The following is an 11,387-nucleotide window of genomic DNA, read 5'->3' on the forward strand; positions in this document are numbered from 1 at the left end:
GCCACAGTCAAAGATGTATAGTTTAGATGGATAGACCTGTTAAATCGTCTGGAGTGTCCAGGGATGTACAAGTTAGATGGGTTAGCCATGGGAAATGTGGGGTTGTGAGGATAGGATGGGAGTCTAGGTCTGTGTGGGATGCTCTTTGGAGGGTCAGTGTGGACTTGATGGGCTGAATGGCCTCTTTCCACACTGTAGGGACTGTATGATTCAGTAATACTGGCTTTGACTCGTCTAATATAGTTTAATGTCATAAGTCAGTGTGCAAGCAAAGTTAACAAACATTTGCTCAGAATTTAAATTTAGTGTTTGGACTTTTGCAGGCATATGTTAAAGCTACATAATTTGAAAACATGATTTAATTATTTTACAAATTATAACTCTCAGGCATGATTTCTTCACAATACTGTGTTAACTTAATGTTGTTACGATTATGCATCTCTTTTTCAGGATTCCCCTGCCTGGTTGATGATCTTTAACTATAAAACTATAACTTTTTTTTAAATTAAGAGATTTCATCTCATTGAAGAAGCTTCAGGCAATCCATTGTCAACTTTGAACGCTCTGCTAACATTTTGACAGCTGTGGTAAATTGTACAACAGCAGCTGAAACAAGCTATAATATTCTAAAACAATCACCACTATTCCAAATAAAACAAACATGACATTCCTTTAAAAAAAGGTCACTTTGTTCTATCTTCCAATGTTAACAGATCCTTTAAAAAAATTCCAGGATCTAGATCTTCCAGGTCTTAACCAAAAGTGAATTAGTTCTTCTTTATCTTGTACCAGGTTTCCTTAACATCTGTCCATTAGTTTTTGAGATATATTGTTTGCAGACAAACAAATTAACAAACAGGAATGAAAACATTACCTCTGCCAACATTCAATGGTGGAGGTAATTAAATATATTCTTCAAAATTGTTATTCTTTGCTCCAGAAGCTCATGGTACTTAATTTAAAATTGACTGACAAATGGTACAGTAATGTTGATATACCGATACTCTTCATTCTCTGAATCTCTGCAATTTGGCTGAAGCTTTTGTCACCCACACTGTGCATATCAATAGAGTTTAGTTACATATGGGTGTAGATGCTTGTCTGCAGATGGTACATGTGCTGCAACATTTTGGAATACTAATAAGCCAACATATTGAAGTCTGACAGCATCTCTCACAGAAAGTTATTTTCTTATTGGTAGCTCCATTTTGTTCATTTGTTGAGCAATCCCTTCAGAAAATATTACACGTGAAGCAGAATGACTGCCTCCTCATTTGCAAATGCACACTAACAACCAGAATGACGCAATGTTCCTCTTAAGGGACTGATGTTTAAAAGGATAAATGTATTAAAATAACAGGGTTTGTTTAATTAAGTATTCAATCAAAATATGTTTTTGTTATTTTTGAATGGAATAAGGGGAAAGTACTTTGTTAAAATTGTTATTTGGAATTTTAATACTTTTATGAGCTGCTAAAATCAATGCCAATACAAACAAACAACACTGTACTGAAGAAAAAAAATTCCCTTACAAAACTCACTTCACCAACAGTCGATGAATGGTAGTAATATTCATGGACTGGCATTGAAATTACTATGTGAATAAATGAACACTTTATATCCATAATTATATAATAATCCTTTATTTTAATTTTAAACAATTTTACTTGAAAAAGCAAGTTTACATTTTATAATGCTATTATACCCATGGGATTTATTCATATATGTCCCATGAAATTATATGTGGTTAATTCACAGAGATATTTTGAAGCCATTGCACAGTCATCTATATAATCACTCAAAAACCTACTTTCCTTGCAATTCCTAAACGTTTGGATCTTGTGGTCACATCAGGCTTCTTACTGCGGAAAGAATATATTGGTATATTGGATTTCTTGTAGTGGGAAAAATACAGTTCTAAATTACTTGACCTTGAATTTAGATAGCGTTGCACGCAGTGGTCAAGAAGTGAAGGCATGATGGCTAAGCCAGTGTTGCATCAGATATGTTTTTGTTTGTCTGTTTTACAGAAAGCAGAAAGATTGAGTGAATCTCAAGACAATAATCTAGGTGGAAGACATTGTGTGTTTTGACAGACAAGGACATTAAAATGTGATGATTATATGGTGGGAGAATAAATCAGTAGCTTCAAAGCATGTTTTCGGTATGTAGAGTTTACAGCACAGAAAAAGGCCCTTCAGCCCATTGAGACTTTGCCGATCAAAAACTATGACCTAACTATTCTAATTCTGTTCTACAATACTTGGCCCACTCTCTTTTATACCTTGGCATCACAAGCGTACATCACTATACTTAAATGTTATGTTGGTTTCTGTCTCTACCACTCGCACAGGCAGTGAGTTTCAAATTCCCACAACTCAGACTCATTGAGTCCGACAGTCATACAGCATGGAAACAGACCCTTTGGCCCAACTCGTCCATACCAACCAGGTTTCCTAAACTAAGCTAGTCCCATTTGCCTGCATTTGGCCCATATCCCTTTCCTATTCATGTATCTGTCTACATGTCTTTTAAATGTTCTAATTGTACTCGCTTCTACCACTTTCTCTGGAAGCTCATTCCATATATGCACCACCTCTTTGTGAAAAGGTTAACCTTCAGGTCCCTTTTAACTCTTTCCCCTGTCATCTTAGACCTATGCTTTCTAGTTTTAAACTCCCCTATTGGGGAAAGACCTTGGCTATTCACCTTATCTATGCCCCTCATGATTTTATAAACCTCTATAAGGTCACCCCTCAGCCTTCTGAGCTCCAGGGAAAAGAGTCCCAAACTATTCAGCCTCTCCTTATAACACAAACCTACCAGTCGTGGTTACATCTTTGTAAATCCTTTTTGCACACTTTCCAGTTTAATAACATCCTTCCAAAGCAGAGTACAATTGTATGAGGTGCTCCAAATGTGGTCTTGCCAATGTCTTCTACATCTATAACGTGCCATCCAAACTTAGGATTTCCTTTTATTTTACCCCCCATTATTCTTTCATGTCCCCTTCTTATGTCTTAATTTTCTTTTGCAGTTTCTCCTCGCACATTCTGTACTCCTGTAGGACTTCTGCTGTTTTGAACACTCAGTATCTTCCATATAATCCCTTTGCCTCTTACCCAATCCTCCGTATCCCTCAATAATCAATGTTCACTAGATTTGTTGGTTCCACCCTTTATCTTTTTTGGAATATTTTAGCCATGTACTCTCCCCATTTCCTTCTTAAATATATTTCACTGCTCTGACGCAGATTTATATAAAGGTTCTGCTCCCAGTTCACTCATCATATCTGATCTCATTAAAATCAATCTTCCCCAATTCAGAACTTTGCTTTCAGACCCATCCTTGTCCTTTTCCATACATTCTTGAGTCTGTGGAATGAACTTCCTGAGGAAGTGGTTGATGTGGGCACAATTACAAGGTTTAAAAGACATTTGGATAAGTCTGTGCATAGGAAAGGTTTGGAGGGATATGGGCCAGGCAGTGGCAGGTAGGACGAGTTTAGTTTGAGATTATGTTCAGCATGGACTGGTTGGACAAAAGGGTCTGTTTCTGTGCAGTATGACTCTAATAGAGTTATGATCATTATCTGGAAAATGTTTCATCACTAATGCTTCAACCACTTACTTAGTTTCATTGTCTAAAGTTAAGTCCGGGACTGCTCCCTCTCTTGTAGGATCTCAAATTCTATTGGCTGAATCTTATGCTCTCGGCAAGTGCAATTTAAGTCAAATGTTTTGGAGCAATTCTTACCACAAGACCCAATGACATTTCTTGTTGCATTAACAACATCCACTCCCCCAACTGATTAGCATCTCTCATATTCGATTCCACCCCCATCTTACGACCACAATTCCTGGAACAGCTTGCTACTCACTGTATATATCCAATGAAAGACAAACATCCCTGGTGCCCACCCTATCTGTGTGCACCTGGCAAGCATTGTCAGTCTTGGGAGATGCACCACCTGCTCCCTGATTTTCGCTGCACACATACCAGATAAGGGTGAGGGGTTAGGTTTGGCCAGGAATCTGGTGGTCCTTGTTAACAGAATGCTGTGGACACGGAGCACCCTCATGCCCCAGAACCAGCAGAGAAGGGCACAATACCAGGCCGTGCCACCTGAGTCAGTGCAGTCTCGGTTGTCTGGAGGAATACTCAGCACTGTAGAAAGAAAGTCAACGATATTCTCCACTCCTCTAGCATAAGAGCCACCATTTTCTCACACTCACTCTGTCTCTGCTACTGCAACCATCTCCCATAAAGACTCATCCTCTACCACTCTCACTAATGCCTGGAACATCTTCCCTACTCACTCTCACCAAACACAATCCCTGACTCTGCCAATCTTGCACACCCTCTCCTCTGTCAACTCACTTGCTGAGGACATGGGCCTATTTACACAAACACCTAGGTCAAAATCCTGCTCATTGACTACAGCTCTGCCTTCAACACCATTAGCCCCCTACAGACTGATCTCAAAACTCCGAGACATAGGTCACAGCTCCAACCTCTGCAACTGCATCCTCAGATTCCTGACCCATAGTGTGCAATCAGTGAAGATAGAAAACTGCACCTCCTACATGACAACACTAAACACTGGAGCCCCCCTTGGATGCATTCTCAGACCCCTTCTGCACTGCCTGTACACCCACAACTGCGTTGTCAAATTCCGAACAAATGCAATCTACAAGTTTGCTGACGACATCAGCGTGGTAAGACAGTTATCAACAACAATAAGTCAGAATACAGAAAGGAAATAGAGGGCTTAGCGACTTGGTGCAATGATAATAACCTTTCTCTCAATATCAGCTAAACTAATGAATTGATCATTGACTTCAGAGAGAAAGGAGGAGAACACCCCTTACCCCCCCCCCTCCCCCCATCTGCATCAAAGCAGCTGAGATAGAGAGGGTTGAGAGCGTCAAGTTCTCGGAGTGACGATAACTGACAATGCATCCTGGACTCCCCATGTAGATGCGAAGTCAAGAAAGCACAACAACGACTCTTCTTCCTCAGACAGCTCCAGAAATTTGGCATGTCCATAAGGACCCTCACCAACTTTAATATATGTGTCATAGAAAGCATACTGTCTGGGTGCACAACAGCCTAGTACAGCAACTGCTCTGCCCAGGACAGTAAGAAACTGCAGAAGGTGTGCACAGATCATGATGGAAGACAACCTCTCATCCATAGACTCCATTAATGCATCTCTTAGCCTTGGAAAGGCTGCCAATATCATCAAAGACCCATTCCACCCTGATGATGCTCTCCTACAACCTCTTCCATCAGGCAGAAGATACAGAAATTTGAACATACACACCAACAGGTTCAAGAACAGCTTTTTTCCCTGCCATTATTAGACTAATGAATGGACTCTCTAACTTCAAATAATGCTTATCTTGTTAATGTTGATCTTGTCTAGTGCATGTCTTGTGCAGTGTAATCTGTATGCCTCACAGGGTGCTGTGAGGATCTAGATAAGCTTAAAATAAGTGGATGATAGGACAGCAAACAAAGAGCTCTGAGATACAATCTGGTCCAGTTTATGAGCTGGAGTATGACCCTGACTGCAGCAGTGTACATTACTGGTGCAATCCCAAGATGTTAGCGGATTGGAGATGTGACATGAGAATTCTTAGAGGCTGGCACATGTTGGATCCAGTGTCCACAGAGCGTGTCCTGACATGTTGGTGCCGAGTGTCCAACATGAAGGCCCTTTGGAGCAAGCAGTGAGCGGAAGTCAATAGCTATCAGCTCTGACATCCATATTGAGAATTCTTGATGACGAGCTGGTTCAGCACATTTTGGTAAGATTGGTGAACATTAATGAAATGAGTTGTGGTGAAATTTAATGAAATTTAATTCCCTCAATTGACAACTTGTCACTACCTAGTGAGAAACTTGCTTTGACTCTCAGCAATAGCATAACAAATGCAGTGAGGTGCTCCCAATGTCCAGAGAGGACTTGCTGGACTTCTTTTCTGATTTTGCAATATATCTCATCATGGCAATGTCGCTCATAAAAGATTCCGCCTTATGAGTCTGCACTAACAGCATATTTATTTGTTTGACACTTTAATTTTCCGGCAGAAGATGGTGAAATAACACAGGAAAATGTTTAATGAGTAACAAATGTAACTGAACACAGCTAGGTAGCAATTGTACTGGCTCAACTTGGGTATTGCTTCTTCCTTCAGCCAAATGTGCAGGACACTCTTCTCTCTTTCTCTCTCTCTCTCTCTCTCACTCTCTCACTCACTCACACATCCTTTTATGGTCTTCTGACGGGGCAGCATTCTCTCCTCTTCAGTTTCAACTCAGCACAAGCTTTGGTCACTGACATTTGATGTTTATTAAATCTTTCCAAGTCACAGTTTATGTGCATGATCAGTGATATTGATTGGGCAGTGTGGCATTTATGTCTGATTAATCTAGGTAGCATGTAATGAGTTTTAGATTGGTTTATTAAAATGTCAATTGTTTTTAAGATTTTGCTATTATCACTTCTTTCTGTGTATTATGACTTTCTGTTGAGAAAATGGGGTGTCATGATATTTTTGGTGTCCATTGTTTGAGATGAGAATGGCATGCAATAAATAATATTGAATGAATGATCTTTGGGCACAAAGGAGATGAAAAGGTAAAATTCACTTTGCTACCCAAATAGTGGTTCGTGCTCCTAATCACTGCCCAGGGACTCCTGCTGGAACATGCATACATGCAGCAGTGTTGCTCTATTAATTCTTTAAATTCACACGTGCACCTTTTTTTATCTATCCACAGGAGACATTGTCAGTGTGCTCATGGTATTGTGCATTGACCCAGGCTTATTAAATAAAGTAGCTGACTTATCTTCCCTGCTTGGATTCACTGGGATCACTACTATCTCCAACTGTTCACAAAATAGAACTCAAAGAAGACTCAGAGAGATAAAAGTCTCTTTAAATCATTCCAGCAGTGACCAGCATCATGGAAAGTCCACATGTCAGAGTTTTACTCCAAATTTAACGGCCTCAGGCTGGTTCTCGTGCAAAGCTGACACCACGCAAAGGCAAGCACTGAATCAGGAACCTCCTCAAGGTAAAGTCACGTTATCTATTGACTATTTATATCATATTTACAACCTTTTGGTGTGTCTTTTTGTTACTTGCAAAATGTTAAGCTACAATAGTTCTTTTATATGTTTATATGAATCATTTTTATGTTGAAAGTTGAAATGGTAATGATCATTTTAAAAATGTAGGCATTCTTTAAAAACTATGATTGCACTCTGTACTTTGTTTCAAGATTAAGAATGGTTAAGGTGATATTCAAACCATTGTTTCTCAACATAGAACCATTGTAACAACATAGAAAAGAAATGAATAAAAAAGACTATTCAGTTACCAAGCCTTTTCATTTTATTTTGTCCCAATATGAATTCTACTACAAAAGAAAAATATTGTAAATGAAATCTGAAACAAAAACAGAAGATACTTAAAGTATTTAACAGGATAAGTTACGCCAATGGACAGACAAACAGAATTAATCAACTACATTTTACAGGCTGGCTGCAGTGAGAAGACAGATGGGTGGACCTGTGGATTAGAATGCAAACCAACACCAGAGCTCCCCCATTCCAATTACAGTCGTTGTGTGGAAAATATCAGCTGAGCTGCCAATTGAGGGCAAATGGTTGGTAATTGATGCAGAATTGAGGGCCTGATCCTCCTGCTGCTCTGATTTATTGGATGGCAGGAGGAGGCTGCATCCAATGTGTAGCCTGGCAGTTTAACCCAGCAGGATATTGGTCAGCCTTGGGGTAGGGAGGGAACTGTCTCTTTTCTGTATGAATTGAAGCCCATCACCCCCCTCCCCAGTTTTGATTCACACTGTGCACATTTCTCCTCTCTCTGTCCTATCCAGTATGTTTCCATACCTGGAACCCTGCTGTGTTGAGCTGCTGGGCTTCTTTGAATTTGGTGCATCTATGATTCCCCTTCCAATTTCCTGCAAAACAGGCAGTGGTTACCATCACTGGCACAGAGGTGCTGACCTCTGCTTCCCTGGCAACTCTATGAGGCAGAAGCCCCTGATTCAGATGGAGTAATGGAGTAAATTTCAGCTTCCAGGCTATTAATGTCAAATTGGCTGTTAAATGTGGCATGGCAGCTGGTGTTCCCTTGGTGGATACACCCTCAATCTTTTTGGATGGAGAATTGGCACTGTGTATGATTCATTCTATTAACTCCAGCAAACACTTACAAACCTCTGCCAATTTATTTGCAGATGGGGTGGCCTGTAACATTTTCCAGATGCCACCTAATTGGCTACTCCTGACCTTTCAGAAATGATATGAGGACAGGTGAGGATTAGGGCTGCCTGCACTGTCTCAAGTTGAGACCCTTCAATCTGATTGGATGGTGGTAATATTTGACACCATTGCCAATATCTGGAACTGAACAAATGTTGTTTTAAATTGTTTGTTGCCACCAATCTTCCTATGTCTACATTGTTTCTGGGCCGGTCTAATTATTAGTGGTTTCGACAGATGACAGATGAGTCTAAATAGAAGAGGCAATTTTCTGAGTTAACAAGATGTTTCATTACATGATATTGGATTGCATTACATTTGGAGTTGGTTAGGTAGTTGGCTGGATGGCTAGTTTGCAGGATAGAGTGATGTCAACAGCATGGGTTCGGTTCCCACTGAGGTCACGATTAATGCCCTCATCCATTGCCTGAAGCATGATGACCCTCAGATTAAACTCACCACCAATTGTCTTTCTCCATGAGAGAGCAGCTCCTTGGGACTATGGTGATTTTACCTGTGCAGTTCACATTAGTAGTCAGGCAATAATGAAACAACTGTGCCCTTTGGATTCTCCACTCAACTGCCTCCTTGTAAAATTGTGTGACACTATTAGATTGGATGGAGCTCAATGTTATTCACTCCTTCAAAATATTGTTATTATTAACTTCATTTAAGCCATAATATTATGCAGCAAATGGTATTTAGTTATTCTACTATGAAAAGTGTCGCAACTAAGATTGAATGTGCTTTGACAAGACAAATTCTTTCTAGTAAGGGCTCACAACAACTGTTAGGAGTGGCCTACACTCTACAGCCAAGGAATGTTTGAAAACAATTCTATTTCATATAAACTAGATTATTTTCATTCTAAAAGAAATAGTAATCTGGTTCTTATTCACAATTGGTTGACTGATGTCTATTGTTTTAGCTAAGTGGTTATTACACATTATATACCATATTGTAAAAGAGAATTTTACTTGTGTTTTGGCCTTACTTGGAACTAGTTAATTTTGTATAGTCCCTAGTTCTGTGACCAGTCCATTATACATACATTCACATTATGGCATGCCTGTTGTCTTTAAGGACATAAATCATGTTCCTTTGCCATTTTCTTTCTTCTCAAGAGGGCAAGTTGAGTTCTGCAAGTCATTCTTCATTACATTGAATTTTAAGTCCCAAATATTTCCAGTCATTATCTTCTGGCTCCTTTCCAATGCACTATCTTTTGAAAATAGAACATATAAAGTTGAAGATCTTTTTGAAACAACCTATTTAAATTTATTGTCAGCAGCTTTGAGATCTATCCCAGTTCCTATTTCCTTCCTTCTGTTGGGATGAATGATCAACAATTCTACCCACTTTCTTTCCTGTGCGATTTGTTAAATCATCATATACACAATAATATCTGTCTCCATCTTGCAAAAAGCCATGTACTTGATGTCATTAACAAATATTATTTTGAATTCGGGAAATGATCCCAGACAGCTGTTTTTATAGGGATACTATACAGCCCTAAGAACACAATCAGCTACATGACCAGAATTTTCAACTTTAATCCAGTGATGTGGTTAGTAAGCTCTAACTGTCAGAATGCACCTGATTCAGTTTTAGATGTGACGATCAGCAAGAATGGTAACTTCCAAACTCTGCAGTCATGTATGAACTTGATGTTGTGTCAGAATTAGTGAATCCTTTCTCACACACAGAACAGGTGAGAACTTGCCTGTTCACTCTGTCCAGTGTGAACTTGCTGGTGTACCAGTAGTGGGACTATTGAGCACATCTCCCCCACAGATGGAGCAGGTGAATGGCTTCTTCCAAGTGTGAACTTGCTGGTGTAGCAGTAGTTCCAATGACTGAGTGAATCTCTTCCCACAGACAAAACAGTGCCTTTTGCGAAATTGCTAATGTGTCAGCAGAGTTCTTGACTGAGTGAATCTTTCCCACACTGGGCGCAGGTGAATGGCTTCTCTCCGGTGTGACTCTGTTGATGAATTTTCAGCAGAGATGGGTAATTGAATGCCTTTCCACAATCCCTACAATTACATGGTTTCCCTGTGGTGCTGGCGTTGTGATCTGTGTCCAGGTTGGGTGATCAGTTCAATCTTTACCTATACACAAAGCTCAGAGCACAGGCAGAGGGAGGTGGAAATCTGGAATGCACTGTCTGTAAGGGTGATAGAGGGAGAAACTCTCATAACATTTAAAAAGTAAGCATATGTCAGATATAGACAGGATAGATCAAGTGATTCCTTAGAAGATTATAAAGGCAGTAGGAATATACTTAAGAGGGAAATCAGGAAGATAAAAAGGGAACTTGAGATAGCTTTGGCAAATACAGTTAAAGAGAATCCAAAAGGTTTTTGCAAATACATTAAGGACAAAAGAGTAACTAGGGAGAAAATAGGGCCCCTCAAAGATCAGCAAGGCGGCCTTTTTGCGAAGCTGCAGGAAATGGAGGAAATACTGAATGAGTATATTGCATCAGTATTTACTGTGGAAAAGGACATGGAAGATATAGAATGTAGGGTAACTAGATGGTGACATCTTGAAAAATGTCCGTATTACAAAGGAGGAGGTGCTGGATGTCTTGGAATACATAAAAGTCCCCAGGACCTGATCAGGTGTACCCTAGAGCTCTGTGGGAAGCTAGGGAAGTGATTGCTGGGCCCCTTTCTGAGATATTTGTCACAAATGAGGTGCTGGAAAACTGGAGGTTAGCTAATGTGGTGCCACTGTTTAAGAAAAGTGGAAGGACAAGCCAAGGAACTATAAACCAGTGAGCCTGACACCGATGGTGGGTAAGTTGTTGTTGGGAATCCAGAGGACAGTATTTACATGTATTTGGAAAAGGATGGATTGATTAGGGATAGTCAACATGGCTTTGTGCATGGGAAATCATGTCTCACAAACTTGATTGAGTTTTTTAAAGAAGTAACAAAGAGGATTGATGAGGGCAGAGCAGTGATCTATATGGACTTCAGTAAGGCATTTGACAAGGTTCCCCATGGGAGACTGGTGAGTATGGTTAGATCTCATGGAATACAGGGAGAACTCACTATTTGGATACAGAACTGGCTCAAAGGTA

The sequence above is a fragment of the Chiloscyllium plagiosum genome, chromosome 1 (genome assembly GCF_004010195.1).
Source record: "Chiloscyllium plagiosum isolate BGI_BamShark_2017 chromosome 1, ASM401019v2, whole genome shotgun sequence".
In the NCBI taxonomy this organism is placed as follows: Eukaryota; Metazoa; Chordata; class Chondrichthyes; order Orectolobiformes; family Hemiscylliidae; genus Chiloscyllium; species Chiloscyllium plagiosum.